At 40.5% G+C, this 10,885-nt stretch overlaps 1 pseudogene; it reads left to right on the top strand.

Annotated features, from left to right (window-relative positions):
• The first annotated feature begins 1,680 nt into the window (after window positions 1-1,680).
• Window positions 1,681-10,885, top strand: part of LOC129025697 (syncytin-1-like) — a 56,240-nt pseudogene continuing 47,035 nt past the window's right edge.

Raw genomic sequence — 10,885 nt, 5'->3', positions numbered from 1 at the left:
TGTTGTTCTCATTGTAAAAGCCCAGACAAAATAAGAGAGTCACATCACTCAGGTCGTGGGCTCAGAAATATGGCCCAATGTCACCTGTAGGCAGGACTCAGGCAAAAAAAGAAAAAGAGTCATATCACCTAGCTGCTTCTTTAGTTATAAGTCATAATTTAAAAGGTAGGCAGAAACGAGGCTGAAGAACCACACCACCTAGTCCTGGGTCCTGAGATATTCACAAGTTCCCATTAGAAAAGGAACCAGGCAAAAGCATTACATCACCTAGGTGTACATTGCACCCTTATGTTACAGTGCTCCACATGGACAGAGCCAAGCAGGAAGTCATGTCACCTAGGTGATAAGCCCAGACATATTTCACAAAGCCTTCCTTAAAACATGGCCCTGGCAAGGAGTACCATCACCTTTGTGCCTGGCATAGCAATATGTCACTATTCAAGTGCATAAGTCCTAAACAGAAGAGCCATTTCACCTCCATGATAGTCCCTGTGATATGTCAAAATGTCATCTTTTGGGAATATCCCTTGCAAAAAAGTATCATCATTTGTGTGCCCGGGCCATGAGTATGTCACTATCCTGCCCTGTGTGCAGGGCTCATCCAGAGAGAATAGTTACATCTTCTAAGTGATAGACTCCATGATGTGTCACAATGATGTCTGTGGACATGGGGCAGGCAAGAATGTAACATCACCTAGGTGCTGGATCCAGTGATGTCACATTTCTTACTAAAAGCAGGGCCCAGGTGGAAGAGTCACATCACTTTAAGTTTGGCCCAGGTAGATATCAAAATTTCATATGTAGGCTGCAACCAGTCTGAAGAGTAAAATCACACAGGTGCATGGCAAATATTTACATCACAGTCTTGATGAACTAAAATTCTATTTGTCTTCATCCATCTGTGATGATGAAAGTCCTTGCTGTCAGCTGGATATGCATACAAGACTCACAAATTCCTCTGTGGTCCAGGCCCTGTTATGGCACTCTCTATACAACAAAAGTGTGTTATAAAATATGTGTGAGTGTTGTAATATTCTATGACTTGTTTACCAGGAGGAGATTGTTCACTCGCTCATGTTCCTAAACCTAGATATAAGAGTGAAAATTTTTCCTATTGGCTCTGTCCACATATGAGAGTCATTGTATCCCCTGTTAGCTGTGCCTAGGTATATTCACCATGTCTTCTGTGGTTACTAAACAGGCAGGACAATTACATCACCTAAATACTAAGTCAGAAATATTCCAATATTCTTTTTGTAGGTAGGACCCTTACAGAAATGTCACAAAACTTGGGTGCTAGGCCCAGGTCTATTGCATAATGCCTCTTTTGGAGAGTGTCCATGTAGGAGAGGAGAGTCATATTGCCTCAATTATAGGCCCAGAGAAATGTCAGAATGCCTCTCGTTGAAAGGGTCAAGACAACAGAGTATGTCATTTGAATTCAGTCCTTAGAAATGCTACACTCTTCACTAGAAGCAGGGTTCAGACAGGAGACAAAAGCCACATAATGTAGATGATCTGTCCACAGATATATTATGATCCCTTCTAAGCACGCTGTTAAGACAGGAGAGTAAAATCATCAATGTTTTTGGCCCAAGAATATGTCAAAATGTCTTCTATGGACTATAACTAGGCAGGATTACTAAATCATTCAGGAGCTAGGCAAAGGTATATGTAACAATGACACCTGTGGAAATATTCAGGGATGAGAGCTACAATCCTGCAAATATCTTGGCTCCAGGTATGACAGTCGTTATTAGGTCTTTGATCTGCTCTCATGTATATGACACAATATTACCTGTGGACATGGAGCAGAAAGGAAAGTCACATCACCTAAGTGGGTGCTGGTCCAGTGAAATGTCCAAATCTTCCTTGTAGGCAGGATGCTGGAAGAATAATTACATCATCTGGATGCTGGCATCAGAGATGTATCTATATTTCCCCTGTGAGCAGGGCTTAGTTAGGAGAGAAGACAAACTGCACCCAGGTAATTGGCCTGGATATATGTCACTATGATCCTTATGTGCAGGACCAAGGCAGGAGAGTGATGTCACCTTGGTGCTGGGTTCAGAAATATGTCACAATGTCTCTGGTGGTCAGGGCCAAGGCAACAGAGAAGAAACATCACCGAGTGCTGAGACAAGTGATATGTTATGGCAGCACTCCCCACAAAAAAAGATTCAGATCATCTGGTGGCAGTACCCAGTTATGTGTCACATTGCACCACAAGTGCAGGGCAAAGGCAGTAGAAGGAAGTCATATCATCTATGTAATGAACCAAGATAAAAGCCATAATGCTCTTTGTAGGCAGGGTTCTGGCCAAGATTTCATATCAGCTGGATACTGGTCCCAGTGACATATAAAATTTCCCTCTGTCACATTGCCAAAATGATCTCATAAATTGCTTACATGCTTGCTGCACATATATCATGGTTTCAACTGTACCATGGGCCTAGAAAAAAGAGGCAAAACAGTCAGATGCTGGGCAAAGTTGTACTTCTCAATCGTACACTCAAAAATATTCAGAAACATGTTTCATAGTCCCACACAAGTCCCGGCTTTGGGTATAAGACTCAACAGTTCCTTTGAGTTGGGTCAAAGTACAAGTCAGAGACTGAACAATTGGCAAGATTCATGTATAGAAGCACCAATCCAACATGAAGATTGTGTTCCAGTAAGAGAGGCAAAGCACCACAGGTCTGCTGAATCATGGTTCAAAAATCACCAACCACATGTGTTTCTGATTCATGTATGAGAGTAACAATTTCAAGCTTCAATGGCTTACACATCTGAGATTTAGTACCTCATTCATAGGCTCTCATCATGTCTGAGAATGGCAATTGTGTCAGGTAGGGGTGCATCAAACAGCCATAAGAGCACCTGGTTGCTTGTGCCTGACATTTTTTCTACCACTCAGGCTTTATAAGGTACAATTGAGCTGCATATTTCTCTGTGTATTCTTAAAGGTAAGAGATCTTTGGCTTTACCCATGGCCATAAGACTGGCTAAGAAAGTCAAAATATCTCCTCTGGCTGGGTCCAGTTATGAGAGTTATTACTGTGCATATGAGCTGAATCCAGGTATATGTCCCAATTTCACCTTTGGACAGAGACAAAACCGAAGAGTCACATCATCTAGGACCTATATCAGGGAAACAATATAATCTCCTTTTTAGACAGGACTCAGTTAGAAGGTTTATATCACCTGGGTATAGTCTCAAACAATATGTCATAATGCCCACTGTATACAGAGTTGAAAAAATAGTGGATAGTCACATTTTCTAGTTGCCGTGCTCTATAATATGGTATAATTTACTCTCTTGGCACAGTATAGGACTCAGAGGAGAGTCATAGCACCTAGCTTTTGCAATCAGTGGTATGGCACAATTTCTTCAGTGGAAAGGATCCAGGCAGGAGATGCAAGTCACATTACATAGATGCTATATCTCCTGATATGTCATAGTGTCCCCTGTGGGCAGGACACCGGCATGAAAGACACACCCCTAGCTGATGGGCCCAGAGATATGTCACAATATCTTCTATTGACAGGGCACAGGCAGAAGAGTCACATTATGATGATTCTGACTCAGCAATATGTAACAATACAACCATGAAAAGGAATTTGAGCCACAAAGTGTCAACACCTGGATACTAGGTCTAGTGATATGAAACAATCTCCACAACTTGGAGGTGACATTTTTAACTTTTAGCTGAGCATGTCTATGCTGGGCCAATGTGTGACACTCTCCATAACATCTGAGGGTTGTATAAAACCTGAATGAGAGTTGCAAACTTTTCTGAGACCTACCTGCTTGTATGGACTCAACAATCTTACATATTGCCCTAATCCTAGGTTTGATAGTTAACTTCTCTCCTATAGGTAGGGTTAAGGGAAAAAAACAATTATGCCTGTGTGTTGGGTCCAGAAGTGAATCACCATCACATATGTGGCCAAGTCCACATATTAAAGTAGCAATTCCAACTTTGTGCTGTATTCCCTTGTTAGCCTCAGGGCCTCAACAGTAGGCATTGTAAATGTGGGATGGTGACATCTTTTAATTTCATCTGGGTGCATAATCAAGAGTCCCAATTTGAACTTTTTGCTGGGTCCTGTTATAAAACTCTCAACCACCAAAGAGTTTATATGATATAAGTTAGTATTGTAAGCTTCTGTGAGCTTGGTCCAGACATGCAATAGGACCTTACCTATTGCATTAAGGCTAATGATGAGAGACAAACTATATTCTATTGGCTGAATCCCAAAATAAGGTTGATTATCATGCCTGTGAACTGTTGCACAGTATATGTCATAATCCTATTTGCGGGAAAATCTGGGCAGGAGGGTACCATCAATTAGGTGCTGGGCCAAGCAGTATGTCACAATGCCTTTTCTAGGCAGGGAATTGAAAATATAAGCAGGGCATAGGGTCACATTAACTGGGTGCTGTACCCAGAATTGTTACACCATCCCATATGTTGCAAAAACCCAGCCAAGATATGTCAGCCAAACACTTACATGATGGGCCTAAGGTATGTCAATATAACTTTGGTGTCTCCAGCATGGGTGAGAGAGTCACATCATAAGAGTGCTGGGCTCAGCAATATACAATATGTCACAATTTTCTGTTTATACAAAACCCAGGCAAAAGATTAACATCATCTAGGTGCTGGGTTATGCAATAGGTCACAATTTGTTTTGCAGGCATGGTTCAGAAAAAAGAGGAGAGTTACACATCCCAAGTCCTGGGGTCAGCAATGTGTCAAAATTCTGCTATTGTAAATGTCAGGGAGAAAAAGAAAGTCACAACACTTAGGTCCTGGGTTCAGATATATGTCCCAATGTCCCCAGTCGGTGGAGCTCAGGCATATGAGGAGAGTCATATCACTTAGATGTTTCCTTAGGAATATGTCACAATGTAACATGTGCACTGAAACCAGGCAGAAGAGTTACATCACTTGGGTGCTGTTTCCTGAGATATGTCACAAGGCTGTCTTAGGACAGCACCCAGGCAAGAGAGTTACATCACCTAGGTGCAGCTTCTCTGCTTATACCACAGTGGTCCATGTAGGTAGGGCCCAAGGAAAGAGTTACTTTACCACGGTGACAGTCCCAGAGATATGTCACAATGTCTTCTATGGAGCATAGCCCTGGCAAAAGAGCACTATCACCTGTGTGCCTGGCCCAGAAATATGTCACTCTCCAGGTTGCCATGGCTGAAGCAGGAGATCTACATATCCTAGGTGATAGGCCCAGAGATATGTCACAATGCATTCTTTTGTGGTAGCTCTGGCAAAAAAAGTACAATTATCTGTGTGATTGGCCTTGCAATATGTCACTATTTTTTTTGTGTGCAGGGCACATTCCTGAGAGGAGAGTTACATCACCTATGAGGTGGACACATAAATATTTTCCAATAATTTTGATGGGCATGGGGCAGGCAAAAATGTAACATCCCCTGGTTATTAGATCCAGCTATTTGTCACAACACTTACTGGGAGAAAGGCCCAGGCAGGAGAGTCACATTGCCTCAAGTTTGACCTAGGTTGATATCAGAATCCCATATATGGCTGGGAGAAGTCTGGAAAGTCAAATTACACAGGTGTTTGACAAAGATTTATATCACAATTACGCTGTCAGAAAATTCCAAAGGTGAATGTGAGATGATGACAGTCTTTACTGTCAGCTGGGTATGGATACAAGACTTACAATTTCATCTGTGTGCTGAGACCTGCTTTGACGCTGTCTGTATAACCCAAATACTTTGTAAAAATATGTGTGAATGTTGTAATCTTTTGTACAAGATTACAAGAGGTGTACAAGAAAGTGACCCAGGGCATTACGCATGTTCTTCAACCTAGTTATAAGAGTCAAAATATACTTTATTGGCTGAGTTCACATATGAGAATTATTATCATTCCTGTGATCTGTGCCTTGGTATATGTTACAATTCTCTTTATGATTATGAAGCAGACAGAACAGCCACATCACTTAATGCTGGGCCAGAAATATTACAATATTTTCTATGTAGGCAGGGTCCTTTCGGTAATGTCACAATTCTTGTGTGCTAGGTCCAGCTCTGTGGCACAATGTCCCTTGTGTGCAATGTCCAGGCAGAAGAAGGGAGTCATAACACCTAAAAGATGGACTGAAAAGTATGTCACAATCTCTCCTGTTGACAGGGCTGAGGTAAGACAATAATATCATTCAGATTCAACTACAATTTATCATCATTTAGAAATGCTACAATTACCAAAGGAAGCGGAATACAGGCAGTAGAGTAAAGCCATGTAACCTAGATAATGACTCCAGGAATATGTTACAATTCCCCTGAGAACATTGTTAGGATAGTAAAGTCAAATCACCAAGGTGCTTGGCCCAGATACTTGTCAAAATCTCATATGTGGGCTATAGCAAGGCAGAATTATTAAATCACTCAGGAATTGGGAAAAGGTGTATGTCATAATTACATTAGTGGAAAGGAATAAGACTAAGACTCACCATCCTGCAGATATTTTGACTCCAGGTATATGAGTTGTTATTAGGATTTTCTTATGGTCTCCCTGTCCCAATCACCCTCTCAGAAAGGTTCAGAAATAAGTTTCACATCCCAAACAAGCACTGGTTTCATGTATCTGAGTCAACTCTTTCTATGAGTTGGTCAAAGCAGAGGAATCACGATCTCAACAATGGGAAAGATCCATATATAAGAAACCAAATCCCACTAGAACATTGTCTTCCAGTAGAGGAGTCATAGTACCACAAATATGCTGAATCATGGTTTAAATATCACCAAGCAACCTGTGAATCAGATCCATGTATGAGAGTAATTATTTCCGTTTTCAACCGCTTTTTTGTGTGAGATTTTGTGGCTAATTCCTACACCCTGTTCATGTGTGAAAATGACAATCGGGTCAGGTAGGTGTATATAGAAGATTCTCATTCTCATCTGGTTACTGGTCTCTGTTATGACACCGTTGGTACCATTAAGAATGCATATGATATACGTGAGTGTTATAATCTTTCGTGAACTTTGTCCAAATGAAAAACACAGGATTTTACCCATGGCCATGATACTGGCTATGAGAGTGAAAATATATCTTCTGGATGGGTACAGTTATGAGAGTTATTATTGTGCATGCATGATTAACCCAGGTATATGTCACAATTTCACCAATGAGTAATGACAGGCAGGAGAGTCACATTAGCTGGGTGGTGAGAGAGTGACACAGTATAAAGTCATTTGTAGGCTGGGCCCAGTCAGAAGAGTCATATCACCAGGGTACAGCCTCAAATAAAATGTCACCAAGCCCACTATAGACAGGGAAGAAGAAAAAGAGGAGTCATTCAACCTAGGTGCTGCCCTTTGCAATATGTAATAATCCCCTCTCTTGGAAGAGTCTAGAATATGAAGAAGAGTCATATCATCTATGTTTCCAATCAATGGTAGGAGAGGAGAGTCACATTACCTAGATGTTAAGACAAACAGTCTTTTAAAATGTCTTCTAGGGGAAGTGCAGAGGCTGGTGAGAAATATTACCAGGTTTATAGGCCCAGGTATATGTCATAATATCCCTTGTTTGCAGGGTCCTGGCAGAAGAGTCACATTATTAATATTCTAATTCTGTGATAAGTCACAGTGCTCCATGGAAAAAATTTAGGCCAAATGTTACAATACCTGTATACTAGGCCTAGTAATATAGTAAATCTTATCTTTAAGGGTGACGCCATTAATATTGAGCTGGCTGTTTATATGTGAGTCACAATCTCACACATTTCCTGGGCTGTTGACTGACACTCTACACCATTAGAAGGCATTGTATAGCATGGAAGCATGTATAATACAAATGAATAATGATGTTGCAAATCATTCTGAGGCCTACATGATCCTGTGGATTCATGATTTTACATATTTCCCTAAACCCAGGTATAATAGGCAACATCTCTTCTGTAGGCTGTGTTCAGGAATGAGACCCATTATTTTGCTTGTGAACTACATCCAGATATGTGTCACCATCCCAACTGTAGCCAGATCCACATATGAAGTTCCGAATTCCAATTTTGTGCAGCATTTACTTGCTAGACTTAGGACATTAAGTGTGGGCTTAAGTACTCTTAAGTAAATGTTACCACATTTACTTTCATGTAGGTGTGTAATTGAGAGTTCTAATATGAATTTGTTGCTGATTCTCATCATGAAACTCTCTGTACCACCCAAGGAGTTTATACATTATGAGGTACTGTTGTACAGTTCTGTAAGCTTGGTATGAATATTCAACCCAAGACCTTACCTATTGCCCTAGGCATAGCAACAAAAGGCAAAATAGCTTCTCTTGGCTGAATCACAATATAAACTTGACCATCATGCCTGTGAACTGAAGTAAAGTATATGCCATAGCCTTGTTTTTGGGCAAAAATCTAGGCATGTGGTTAACATCGCTTAAGTGCTGTGCCAAAATCGTATCACAATGCAATCTCAAGGTAGAGTATAGAAATTAGAGTCACATTAACTGGGTGCTGGACTCAGCAATATGAAACCATCCTAAACATGTGAAAAAAAAAAAAAGCCAAGAAGTGTGAGTGAAAACACCTACATAATGGGCCCAAGATATGTCAAGAAACCTTCTGTGGCATGGGGACAGGAATGAGAGCTACATTATAGCAGTACTGGGCCCTGCACTATGCCCTAATTCTTTCTATATGCAATTCACAGTGAAAAGAGTAACATTTTCTTGGTGCTAGGCACTGGAAAAAATCAAAGTTTCTGTTTGTGGGCATGGTTCATGAGAAAAAGGAGAGTTAAATAACCTGAGTCCTGGGCTCAGCAATATGTCACTATCCCTCCAAGGAAAAGACCAGTCAGAAGAAGAGGGTCACTTCACTTAGGTCATGGACTCAGAGATACATCTCAGTGTTTCCAGTAGGCAGGGCCCAGACAGAAATGGAGAGTCATGTCTCTTAGGAGCTTTCCTAGTTATATGTCACAGTCAAACATGTGGGCAGGAACCAGGCAGAAGAGCCACACCACATTGGTATAGATTCAAGTAACATGTCAACATGCTCAATGTAGACAGGTTGGAAGAACAAAAAAAGAATCCCTATGTAGTGGCTTTCTTTGTCTTTTTTGATTTTTGTTGGTTTAAAATCTGTTTTATCAGAGACTAGGATTGCAACCCCTGCCTTTTTTTGCTTTCCATTTTCTTGGTAGATCTTCCTCCATCCCTTTATATTGAGCCTGTGTGTGTCTTTGCACATGAGATGGGTTTCCTGAATACAGCATACTGATGGGTCTTGACTCTTTATCCAATTTGCCAGTGATGGTCTTCTAATTGGAGTGTTTAGCCCATTTGCATTTAAGTTTAATATTGTTGTGTGTAAATTTGATCCTGTCATTATGATGTTAGCTGGTTATTTTGCTCATTAGTTGATGCAGTTTCTTCTTAGCCTCAATGGTCTTTACAATTTGGCATGATTTTGCAGTGGCAGGTACCGGTTGTTCCTTTCCATGTTTAGTGCTTCCTTCAGAAGCTCTTTTAGGGCAGGACTTGTGATGACACAATCTCTCAGCATTTGCTTGTCTGTAAGGGATTCTATTTCTCCTTCACTTATGAAACTTAGTTTGGCTGGATATGAAATTCTGGCTTGAAAATTCTTTTCTTTAAGAATTTTGAAAATTGGCCCCCACTCTCTTCTGGCTTGTAGAGTTTCTGCTGAGAGATCAGCTGTTAGTCTGATGGATTTCCCTTTATGGGTAACCCGATCTTTGTCTCTGGCTGACCTTAACATTTTTTCCTTCATTTCAACTTTGGTGAATCTGACAATTATGTGTCTTGGAGTTGCTCTTTTCAAGGAGTATCTTTGTGGGGTTCTCTGTATTTTCTGAATTTGAATGTTGGCTGGCCTTGCTAGATTGGGGAAGTTCTCTTGGATAATATCCTGTAGAGTGTTTTCCAACTTGTATCCCTTCTCCCTGTCACTTTCAGGTACACCAATCAGATGTAGATTTGGTCTTTTCACATCATCCCATATTTCTTGGAGACTTTTTTCATTTCTTTTTGTTCCTTTTTCTCTAAACTTCTCTTCTTGCTTTATTTCATTCATTTCATCTTCAATCACTGATACCCTTTCTTCTAGTTGATCAAAATGGCTACTGATGCTTGAGCATTCATCACATACTTCTCATGCCATGGTTTTCAGCTCCATCAGGTCCTTTAAGGACTACTCTGCATTAGTTATTCTAGTTAACCATTCCTCTAACTTTTTTTAAGGTTTTTAACTTCTTTGCCATGGGTTCAAACTTCTTCCTTTAGCTCAGAGTAGGCATGGGCAAAGACTTCATGTCTAAAACACCAAAAACAATGGCAACAGAAGCCAAAATTGACAAATGGGATCTAATTAAACTAAAGAGCTTCTGCACAGCAAAAGAAAATAATATCAGAGTGAACAGGCAACTTACAGAATGGGAGAAAATTTTTGCAATCTATTCATCTGACAAAGGGCTAATATCCAGAATCTACAATGAATCCAAACAAATTTACAAGAAAAAAAAAACAACCCCATCAAAAAGTAGGTGAAGGATATGAACAGACACTTCTCAAAAGAAGACATTTATGCAGCCAAAAAACACATGAAAAAATGCTCATCATCACTGGCCATCAGAGAAATGCAAATCAAAACCACAATGAGATACCATCTCACACCAGTTAGAATGGAAATCATTAAAAAGTCAGGAAACAACAGGTACTGGAGAGGATGTGGAGAAATAGGAACACTTTTACACTGTTGGTGGGACAGTAAACTAGTTTAACCATTGTGGATGTCAGTGTGGCAATTCCTCAGGGATCTAGAACTACAAATACCATTTGACCCAGCCATCCCATTACTGGGT

The sequence above is a fragment of the Pongo pygmaeus genome, chromosome Y, assembly GCF_028885625.2.
Source record: "Pongo pygmaeus isolate AG05252 chromosome Y, NHGRI_mPonPyg2-v2.0_pri, whole genome shotgun sequence".
Classification (NCBI taxonomy): domain Eukaryota; kingdom Metazoa; phylum Chordata; class Mammalia; order Primates; family Hominidae; genus Pongo; species Pongo pygmaeus.
Note: the sequence above shows the minus strand (reverse complement) of the source record. Positions and strands in the feature narration are given on the sequence as shown.